This window comes from Cupressus sempervirens, chromosome 9 (genome assembly GCF_028749045.1).
Source record: "Cupressus sempervirens isolate cs-2001-9-10 chromosome 9, ASM2874904v1, whole genome shotgun sequence".
Taxonomy (NCBI): Eukaryota; Viridiplantae; Streptophyta; class Pinopsida; order Cupressales; family Cupressaceae; genus Cupressus; species Cupressus sempervirens.
In genome coordinates this window covers 334,962,114-334,974,157 of record NC_143126.1, presented here as the reverse complement: position 1 = coordinate 334,974,157, position 12,044 = coordinate 334,962,114, and the positions used below count along the sequence as shown (strand labels likewise).

Here is a 12,044-nt window from a genome sequence, read left to right as displayed (position 1 = left end):
ACTAATAATCCCATGATGTTTTTGTAGGAAATGATGTTTTCTTTGATCATCTTTTTGAAATGACATTGATGCTATTTGGACCCACCATATGTAAAAGTTACGTAGTTTCATATAATTACCACAAAAATTTTATTTTCTTCTATTTATTGTACTATATTAAATTTATTGATCTAACAATTTTATTTTTTTTAAAAAGGTGGAATGAATAGGGTCCTGAATTAAAAAATCAGCTCATACATCTTTTGAGGACCTTTTTGGAAAATTGTTTTTTAACAGTGCCCTACTTCTCAAAAGAGCATCCAAACATATAAAGACTATGAGGGACCAATATAGAAGGGGTCTAAAGGATAACCCAAAGTATGACCATTGTCCTATGATTCCACTAATGGAGTGGATGAAATAATAGAAGATGCAAAAGAGAATAAGCTATGTGATAAAGGAAATGAACCAGAAAAAGGAAAAAGAAGGTTTGTCATAATAGTATTAAGTGGAACGTAATCATGCACTAATGAGTGATATTTGTAAATATATAATATAACATGTTTAGAAATTTTCATAGACTATAGGACACATCAATGGCTACAAAAGTGAGACTACAAAAGGTTGGTCAATATAAACTTGGTTCTAGTGGCTATATGAATCTTCACTCTTGACTTGTAAGTAGCAAAAAAATAATTTCATATAATTTCTTTTATATAATGTTGCAAAAAATTTTGTTTAATCAAATCATACATGCTAAGCTAATGATATTAAGCAAAAAATATAAGGCACAAAATTCAATGTAGAGCCCATGGATGAAGATAAAAAAATTTGCTTATGCCAAGAATTTGAAAGCCATACCCAAGAATTTGGTGCACCAAATGAGAAATAGGTAAATTGGTCAAATGAAAAGTAAATCAAATTGAATAGTTGAGAAATTTATTTTTTGGTGTCAGTTTCCAACATAAATTGATTGCATAATAATGCACATAACATTTCACTACAACCTTCAAATCCTATCACATAACCTGAACGTGATGAAGGGCATGATGTGCATCATAGTGGCAGAGGTGTTAATTTTCTATTGGAAATTAATTACATAATTTTGAATAAAATATACCATCTTCAACTAAAATTTGATGTGTAACCCTTTTTTGAATATTTTAGAGCATGTTGAACATCATGGTGAAGGAGTGGAGCATGTTTGAAGTGTTCAACATGTTGAGGTGGTAGTAGATCAAAATGTTATTCTACATGATGTGGCCTTGTTAGGTAATAAAAATGCATGTTATATTCTACTAGTTAATGAAATACTTGTAACATGTTTAAAAAAGAAAAAGAATATGCCAATTTAACCCATTTACTTGTTATTGCAACTGAGCCCCCTTTAGTGTAGCAGCCTTGTGCTCCTCAAAATAGGAGGAGACATCATAATTTTAAATTACATGTGCTACAGGAGGAGGAGAATGAGGAAGAATTGATGCTCCTATCAACCTTTACCTTAAGAAAGCAAAGAAAACCAAAAAGAAGAAATGATTTTAAAAAAATTCTCTTTGATAAACCTTGTTTGATAAACTTTGTTGGATACTAAAAGAACATTGTTTTAAGTAATTATCTATGAGTGTTTCATATTAATATTGATTTTTATGTCATGTTAATGAATATTTTTATGTGTTAATGAAGTCTTGATTAGTATTGCATAGTAATGAATTTTATATCATATTAATGAATGTTATGGGATTGTATTGATTGAATGTTATAGTTCATAAATGGATGAATGAATGAAGTATGCAATTAGATAATAATGGGGAATTTAGATTTATGTTGGGGGAGGGGGGAGCATTGAGGCTAGATGAGCTTCTACCTTCATGTGGTTGGCCTTGTTAAGTAGAGAATATTAAAGTATTCTTAAAACCAAGTGAAGCTTAAACTAACACACCTTCATTAACTAATCAATTTCAATCATTGTAAGTCTAGAATGATGGGATGATACTCTATGGTATAGGTATTAATCTCTAGAAGAAGATTAGGTATTGGATCTTTTAGCTTCAATAGCTTTACCACTTGTCTCATTTTGGGTCTTGTATTTGGATCTAGGGCTGACACTGAAACAACACTTTTGCATGCAGGATGTGGTCATGGAAGTAATCAAATGATAATAACGGTGAGTAGATTAGTATGAATATTAATTTGTTCAATTGTTTTAATTAGGGTTTCATTTTATTTATAGTTGGTGCAAATACAAGATCCACATAAAAAGTATAAATATAATACTATTCAACCACTACATTAAATTTTGATGAGTAGATTAGTATAAATTTTACTTTTTTTGATTGTTTCATTTTAGTTATAGTTGGTGCAAATACAAGATCCACATAAAATAAGTACACATATAGTAGTTCTATTCTTTCTTTGTAATAGTCTTGCTTGTTTTCCCTAAAGAAGATTATTCAATTCTTTTTATATCCCTCAAGTAAGCATCCATATCTCCCTATTAAAAAAACCTATTAGAAAAAAATAACCATTGAGAAAAGTAGGCTTGTATTGAAAATCCATTCCATGTTTTCCAATAATTTTATCCCCATTGCCTTAATTTAAATTTGGCTTCTATCTAAATACATGTTCACACACTCATTTAAGTAATAATTATTTTTTCTATCATCTCATTTCTTGTTGGAAGAATTGGGTGTCAAATAAAAGGGTTTAAGATGAATTTATAAATGTGAGTACAAATATAAGGATATTTCTATAGGTGGAGGAACATATTTAGAATGCAAGAATATAAATATTAATAGCATAAATGAAGTAAATCTAGACTCAAATTCAATTTGGAAGTTCCTCCAATAGGTGCTAGATTCTTTTGATACCTCCAGAACATAAATGATGCAGAGCATCCTCCCATGATGCTGCACACCTTTACAAAATCCAACACAATACTTGTCCTACTCAGGTAAGGACTTAACCATTTGGACTCTCCTAGCTATTTAACCCTCAAACCTTCTAATGGTCTCAATTTATCAACAAAAAAATTATTCTTTCACTATGACTATGACAAACCAATTTCAATTCTAAATCAAATTACAAACTTTGTAAACTATTTAACATTAAATTCCGATTCCATAACTTAATGAAAAAAACTCTCAATTCCTCTTGTAATATAATAGAAACATACATTTTTCATACTCAACTAGTCCATATACTATAGACAATTATTTCTAGATTCATTCATACCTCCATAGTTGCTGTTGTAGATGATGAAGAAGGAAGGAGTATGGGGAATTGGGGACAAAAAACTCTTAGATGTTTTACATTTATAGGGGGTCTAGTTAGGAAGATATGTTACTTAGAAATAGGTTGGAATGTTAAGTCCCTCCTTGTCCTTACTATTATGTTTCCCAAAATCTGAACTATTCTTACATCTTTGCAACTAAGCTAGTTGTCTAAAATAGTGGGCTTTCTCTCATTTTTGAACTTAATGTTTACATTAATATAAGTGTGTAATCTATTATAATAGCTTTTGCAAAGTTCACAAAACAATTTATACATTCTATTTTCTTTTCACTACCTCAATATGCTTTGCTAATTATAAATAAATCAACCTTAATCAAGGGTAGCAATCAATATCAAATTCTGAGAGGCTACATTTTGCACATCTTCTCATCATTTTATTTTTTAGATATGCAATGCCCCAATGCTTGCTACTCTTAAATGGCCACCCTTAAACATCACACACTAAGGAGAAAATTAAACATGAAAAAATAAGTCAACTTTGACTATTTAGCATTTTTAGTATTGGAATGGAGCTTAGTGTGTGATGTTTAAGCCATCTGCTCTTGAACACTCATGAAAGTGTATCCACAAAAACCCTACACAATATTAACAATGATATTATCAACTATAGTAATGATGTTAATAACATAAGGCCAAGAAGGATTGATTGTTGGATCAGAGTTTCAAAACCAACATGCCACATATTGAGTGTTGAAATTGGTTGTGATATGCATCCAACTGTGGTTGGACTATGTTCATGTTGAAAAAATTAATTCAACAAAATTCAAGTGTTGTTTCACTGTCAGCCCTAGATGCCTTCATTTTGGGTCTTACAACTAGATCTAGTGTTGAAATAATTTAGAATATTTTCAATGAATCTTTTAAAATAACGAACTCTTTTTTCTTTGAGCTATTCTTAATTGATAGATTATATTTGGTGAGTTAGTTAATGTGGCCAACCATGTTTGTAAGCATTTATTTAATTCTTTGTCTACAACTTATGTATTTACTACATTGAATTTAGGGATAATGGAAAGTCAATTTCTATAGCTATAGAATGGTTAGAAAGAAAGAATATTCTTCACCTCCTCTTATGATCCAATCTACACCACAAGTAGTATGTAGGCCAGGTAGTAGACATTATTATATTGCCATCTAGATTTATTTGTGTGGATTCTATCATTATTTTCTATTGGAAGGATTGATTTCTTATTGTTGTGGTTATTAGATCCAATACATTATGAAGTTTATCTTGTATTGTAGGAGCATCCTGGGTGTAAGGGAAATCTTGCATCACCTAACAATATTTTATTTTTAGTATTTTCTATTTTAATAAGGACTAGTAGACAGGGTGGTTACTATTTATGGAAACTTGCTATTTTTTATAAGTTTTTCATATAAGCTTGTAATGTTCTCATTTTCTGTAGGAAGGTTCATTTTATAGATATAAGCCTACCATAAAAATTTCATTCCTCCAGCTTAAGTATTAGAGAAGTTATTGCAGATTTTTGATGGAAAAATTTGCAAAAAAATCTTCAGGCTCACTGTTGGAGGCCCTAGATTGTCCAGATGAGGTTCAAAAATTTGATGGAAGGGTGCTAGCACTATTTTGAGCCTATAGAGCAAGAGTTGGTGTTTTTGAAAAGTGGTTATAATAGCCATTTAGAGCAACAGTTCGTGAGTTATGGCCTCCCAAAGTTGGGCTACCTAAAATTTCTAAAATAATTATCAAAAATGTATTTTGCCAACTCTATATGTTTTGTTAGGGTCTGTTAGCCCTAGGTATTAAGTTTGAGCATCTAGAACCTTCTCGAAGGACATAAAACTGCCTATTTAAGAAAGGCTCAAACATTGACTAGGGGAGCTCTAGGTGATAGTTTGCAACCTATCTTGAAAATTATTGTACTAAAGGCACCCATGTGGGTTAGCATATTGTACTTATGAATTCTATAATTCCACATTTATGGTGCAAATAAGAAGTCCATATTTTGTTCTCACATTTGCTATTTCTTCTTTGTATTTGTTATGAGTTTATGATATTAAGGGTAGCTCCCTGCATCAAGTGGTATCAAAGCTAGAGTTCTTGAATGTGTGGAAAAATCATTGATTGTGAGGAAATTCATACCAAGACCATGGTTTGGGCTGAGTGTGTAGACAAATCACCGATTATGAGGTAGTTTGCACTAGGGTTTTAGTGGAAGCGTGAAAATGCCTCCACAAAGAGAGTGTGGTGGAAGAGCTATAGGTGTTACACCTGAGTGTTTTCGAGCCCTCCAAAGGAAAATACAAGCATTAGAAGAACTAATGCAAAGAGGAATAAATCTTCCTATAAGAGATGAAAGTGAGGATGAGGATGGAGTAGAAGAAAATGCCGAAGTAGAGGCAGTTCTAAATCCAGAGGAAGAGAGGCTTTTTAGGGCCATCTCCAAGATTGGAAAAAGATCAAAGTTTGAGATTCCCACATTTTTGGGAAATCTTAACCCATAGGAGCTGATTGATTGGATCAATGAGCTAGAGGAGTACTTTGAGTATGAAGATATTGATGATCTTGATAGGGTCAAGTTTGCGAAGGAAAAATTGAAGGGACGTGAAGATCTAGCAGTAGGAAGTTCAGTTGGAGTGCAATAGAAAGAGAAAAGGAAAAAATCACTAGATGGGATTAGATGAAAGATAAAATTAAGTGACAATTCATTCCTAAGGATTATGAGCTTGATCTATTGAAGAAAATGCAAGGGTTGAAGTAAGCGGGAAAATCCATTCAAGAGTATACTAAAGAGTTCTATGGAGTTCTCATTAGAATAGGCCACGTAGAAGTTGATAAGGAGAACGTTGCTCATTATCTTAATGGGTTAAGGCCAAGCATTTAGGATGAGCTAAGTCTAGTTTGAATGAACAATATTGAGGAGGCATACCAATTTTCCCTAAGAGTTGAGGAAAAATTGAGCAAGAAATTTGGCAATAAGAATAGTGAAAGGGGTCATGGTGGAAGATCTAGTGGACTATCTTATGATGGTCATAATGATGATAAAAAGAACAAGGATGAGGCTAGAAGTAGAAATCAAAACAAGAGGGGAAATAATTTCAATCATTTTCATGATTAGAACAATAGAGATAAGAGAGGAAGAGGCAGAGGACAAGGATTTGGAAGAGGATGCTTCTATGGGAAATGTTTTCACTATGGAGAAGAAGGCCATAGAGTCTTTGAATGTACCCAACACCAAGGAAGGACAAATCAAAGAATAGAAGGCTAGGCCAAAGTTGCACATGTTGATCAAGATGCCAGATCCTCACATTCTAAAGATGTTGAAATAGGAGAAGTTCTAGTTAACTGGAGAGTCTTGTTGAGTGGTGAGAATGAACCTAAACAAAGAAGGAGCTTGTTTCACACAAGGTGCAAATGTGAAGATAAGTGTTGTGATGCAATCATTGATGGTGGAAGTAATAACAATCTAGTGTTTGAAATGATGGTGACCAAATTGAAGTTGAAGAGGTAGAAACATTCGTGTCCATACCATATTGCTTGGGTGCAAGATGACCACAAGGTCATGGTCGATGAGTAGTGCTCAATGAAGTTCAAGATTGGAAGGTACTAGGATGAGGTACTATGTGATATCATACCTATGGAAATATGCCATATATTTTTGGGTAGGATGTGGTAGTTTGACATGCATGCTATACATGATTGGTAAAAAAATACCTATACTCTAACTAAGGATGGAGTGAAACATAAGTTGAAGCCATTAAAGGATAAAGAAGAAAACGTATGTAGTGCTACCAGAATATGTTTTGTTGATGGAAAAGAGTTTCTTAAATGTATGAAACATGAGCATATGTGTTTTTATATAATTTTTAAAGATAGTAAAGAAGAAGTAGAGGAGGTACTTGCAAAAGTTGCAGACATGTTGGGAGAGTTTTTTGATATTGTATTAGATAATGTACCTGATGGATTGTTCCCAGTGAGGAAGATTAATCACCAGATAGATTTGATTCTAGGAGCCAGTTTTCCAAACAAGGCAGTGCATAAGATGACACCAGTAGAAAGTGAAGAATTAAACATGCAAGTTCATGAGTTGTTGTAGAAGGGTTTGATTCAAGAGAGTCTAAGTCCATGTGCTGTATGAGAACCATTAGTACCAAAGAAGAATGGAGAATGGAGGATGTGCATAGATTCTCATGTATAGATTTCCATTGCCAATGATGGATGATATTATGTACTATTTGAATGGAGTTAAGTATTTCACAAAGATAGATATGAAGAGTGGGTACCATCAGATTTTTATTAGGGAAGGTGATGAGTTGAAGACTAATTTCAAGACAAGGGAAGGGCTATATGAGTGATTAGTCATGCCTTTTGGGCTAACCAATGCACCAAGCACTTTTATGAGGCTCATGATTGAGGTACTGAAGGAGTTTCTAGGTAGGTTTCTCATTGTTTACCTAGATGATACATTGATCTTTAGTAAGAAATTAGAGGATAATTTGATTCATATTCGCAAGGTGTTTGATAAGTTGAGGGAAGAAAAGTTGTTGATAAACTTGAAGAAGTGCAATTTTGTAAAGAAAGAGTTGGTGTATCTAGGATTTGTAGTCTTAGGAGAAGGTCTAAAAATGGACCCAAAGAAAATGAAGGCTATCCTCAAATGGCCTACCAAGGAGTGCAATAGAGGTAAGATATTTTTATGGACTAGCTACATTTTACAGAAATTTCATAAGAAGTTTAAGCAGTATTTGTGGACCCTTGACTGAAACAATGAGAGGAGATAGGAAAGAGTTTAAGTGGATTGTAGGAGTAGACAAGAGTTTTAATCTATTGAAACAAAAATTTATTGAGTAGCCTATTTTAGCACTACTTGATTTTAACAAGGTGTTTCAAGTAGACTATGATGTTAGTGGTACTGCGATAGGAGCTATTTTGAGTCAAGAAGGTAGACCTGTTATTTATTTTAGTGAGAAGTTAAAAGATGCAAAAAGGAAATATTCTATTTATGATCAGGAATTTTATGTTATATTTCAAGAATTGAAGAAGTGGAGACACTATCTTCTTCCTAAGGAGTATTTTTCATATACTTATCATAAAGCTTTGTAATATTTGAATAGTCAAGGGAAATTGAACCAAAAGCATTTAAAGTGGGTTGAGTTTTTGCAGAGTTATACATTTGTTTTGAAATATAGGAGTGGGAAGTCTAAAAAAGTCATAGATTCTCTTAGTCAAAGACAATTATTGTTGACTAAAATGTAGATATAGGTGGTTGGGTTGAAGGAACTCAATACTTTGTATCTAGATGATCCTAATTTTGGTGAAGCATGGAAGGCTTATACAGAACCTATTACACCTAATTAGACAAAGTGGTTGGATTCATGATCCAGGATAATATGTTGTTCGAAGGAAGTTAGTTGTGCATTCCCAGAAGTTAATTGATAGAGAACCTCATCATGGAGAAACACAGTGGAGGATTGGTTGGACATTTTGGTAGAGATAAAACTATAACCTTGGTTGCTGAAAATTATTATTGGCCATAGTTACAGCAAGATGTGACAAAGTTTGTACAAAGTTTTTGAGTATGTCAGATAGCAAAAGGAGTGAAGTAGAATATAGGCACTAGTACATTTGAGCTTTTTTTTGACCATTATTGGTCAAAATTTTGACCCAGGTTGGTCAAAATTTGGACCAACCAATTGGTCAAAGTTTTTTACATTGAAATTTCAACCAACATATTGGTTGGTAAAATTTTTGACCAATCTATTGGTCAAAATCCTTCCAGAGCCATAGTGCAAGTTCTACCAGGCGGTGGTTGAAATTTTGACCAATTCTGGTAGAAAACACCCAAGTGTTGGTCAAGATTTTGATCAATGCTGGTAGAAAACTACCAAGCATTGGTCAAAATTTGACCAACACCTAGGTGTAAATTTTTTTTAGGCATTCTATAAAATAGTTCACATGCCTTGCGTACATGTGAACTATTTTACAGAATGCCTAAAAAAAACTGATAGTAACTAATCGAACTATCTTAAACTGATTTATAGAATGCCTATGTAGTGTCATGAGGTTTTCCATTTAAAGACTGATTTCAAGAATGCCAGTTAAATATCTAGTAGATAGAACCAAAATTTCATTATTTTCCAAAGACTTAAATTATTTTTGAGTACTTGCTTTTGTTTAGACAATCTATCATCTTTGATTGCTTGAATTTACTAGCTAACTTAAACTCTCTTCATGTTTGATAGCTGTGTAGAGGTGAAACTTAAATTTTTTCTAAAGAGAGGTTAACTAGTAATGAGAGGGTTTGCTGATCATTAACTACCTAGGTTTTCTTGTCAATAAATCTTGTAATGGCCTATCCCATGGGAAAGTATTAGATTGTTTGCCATCAATACAAGATATACAACAATTCATAATTACTACTAATATTTATACTGTGCTTTTGATAAACTAAAGACGCGACAGTCAAACTCAAAGAAAATAAATTGAAATCTAATCTTACAATATAGGATTAAATTTTATTAGTGCTCTCTCTTGACAACTATTGCTGAAAAATAATATTTGTAAACCCACCTTGCAACAAAATACACTAAGTTCTCTAACATGATCATCCTATTAGCAGTCCCAATAGCTAGTGCTCCACTTGAACATCCTTCTCCAATCATAACAGATATAACTAGAACTCCTAAGCCAAATGATGATCTCAAATTCTATGCTATTGCTTCCCCCTGCAAGCATAATGGAAAATTAATATCAAAACAAATAGTGCAACCATAATATCTATAGAATCACTAAGGATAAATTACAAATGTCCTGGTACAAAGGTCACTGAATATACTTGTCCTTTCTGCTCAGATGTAATGTCTGCATACGCGCTTGAAGTATCAACAAATGTAATAATGGGAAGAACAAATTGATTAGCCTCATTCATTATTCTTAAAGCCTTTCTATAGTTTCAATACCAAGTTTATTTTTTATATTAACAGAGTTTCCATCAACTGCAATGGATAAACAACATTGTGCAGTTTCAGAAGATTATGTAATTAAAACATCTTAGCTCTTAAAAAATGAAAACTAAGAATTGAATAAGAAGCTTAAATGTGAATAATTGTTATTAATTTAAAATATTTTTCCCCTATAAGTAAAATACTAAGAAGGCCCAAATTATTAAATCAAAAAGTAGAAATGAAAGTACTAATCAGAATCCCTGCTAGGACAAATCTCAAGCTTCAAAAATCAAAACCAATTTTTGGATACAACATTTAAATTAATGCTCCAATGTTCATGGATGTTAAAATGGTAAAAATTTCCTTCAAAGGAAAATACATGTATAGGATATAAACATTATTTGTCAACAAAACTTGTATATTAGTTTTAACTACCTAGTGCAATAGGTCCTAATTAAGAAAAACACCTCCTATGAACCTGAATAAAAAGCATATGCTATTTGCTAAATATTAGAACATAAACATACCCATGTGGAGTTGGCATGGAAAAATTCTGATGAATATTTTCCTTTGTATTTCAGCCCTTCTGGTGTCCAACAAACATGAAGCTTATCCCATACATGCTTGCAATACCAGTGATGATAGTTGGATCATCATATCCAGCATGATATCCATGTAGTTTCAGCCACTAAGAAGAGTAAGGAAAAACTTGAGAAATCACCATGTGCAATGGAAACATGAGAAATAAAATTTAGGCAAACAAAGTTTACCCTATCACTGATGTTTGACACATGTTCAAGGCAAGTAGGCCTGTTGGGATGTTGCACAACACTTAGACACTGAAATGGAGTCAAACTCCCATATATTTCTTGCATGATCTATGAGAGAAAAGTGCAACAAATATTAGAGAATTAATATAAAACTTAGTAGATCCTCAAAGCAATTGATCAATAGACATAAACCCCTTGTATTATTATACTAAATAGGACTAAGGTAAATGTCCTAGAATTTTCCCTAATGATTAGAAGAAAGGACAAACTATTGGTTAACAATAGGATTGAAAATAACCACTAAATCAACATTTACTTGCATGATATTATTTTATGCATATCAAAGTATCATTACTTGCATTCAATAGAAAACAATGACTCACAACCCATGCATCTAGGAAGGAGTCACAAAAAGAATACTAGAATGGGCATAAGTTACTAAGTTCAACAATTATTTCTTAAACAGAATAATTTATTGACTACATGAGTGGATGAAAACTATTAATCTCAAGTTTAGAACCATCAATATATGATGTTAGTCAATAATTAGTCTTTGGAGTTATTGTAATGCCAAGTTAATTGGAAAAACCAATACATGAATTCAAAGAGGAAAGAATTCAGTTTGAAATGTCAACATATGATGATTCAATTTTGTTAAAAATGGAAACACATAATATGCTAATAATGTTTGAAAACTATATGAATTTCATTACCTCCCACATGGAAGTGCTATAAGAAAGAGAAACACATACAAGAAATCAAAAGCATGTCCATTATAAGGATATAAAGCAACATATTTTTGTATTCTTTTTACAAGCTAAATATCTCACTTCCTAAGTCAGAAGACTACTTAAGGGCTTTTTATAGGATTTTCTCCTTTGCACCAAATTCAAGAGCAGATGACAGCTAGATTTTTCAACATGAAACACTTATTAAGAATATGAGTAGTACGTTCCTTTAAGGTTAGGTCTCATATCCCCCATTTGAAACCCTAATTATGACATCCCATCTCTCTCAATTCATGTCAATTCAATACCACAAATTTGTGCAATCTATAAATAGAAAAAAATGTAGTAGGATAGACACAAAATAATTTTG

At 32.4% G+C, this 12,044-nt stretch overlaps 1 pseudogene; it reads right to left on the bottom strand.

Annotated features, from left to right (window-relative positions):
• Positions 1–9,750: 9,750 nt before the first annotated feature.
• Positions 9,751–11,051, bottom strand: LOC149538706 (acetyl-coenzyme A carboxylase carboxyl transferase subunit alpha, chloroplastic-like; annotated as a pseudogene).
• Between the last annotated feature and the right edge of the window lie 993 nt (positions 11,052–12,044).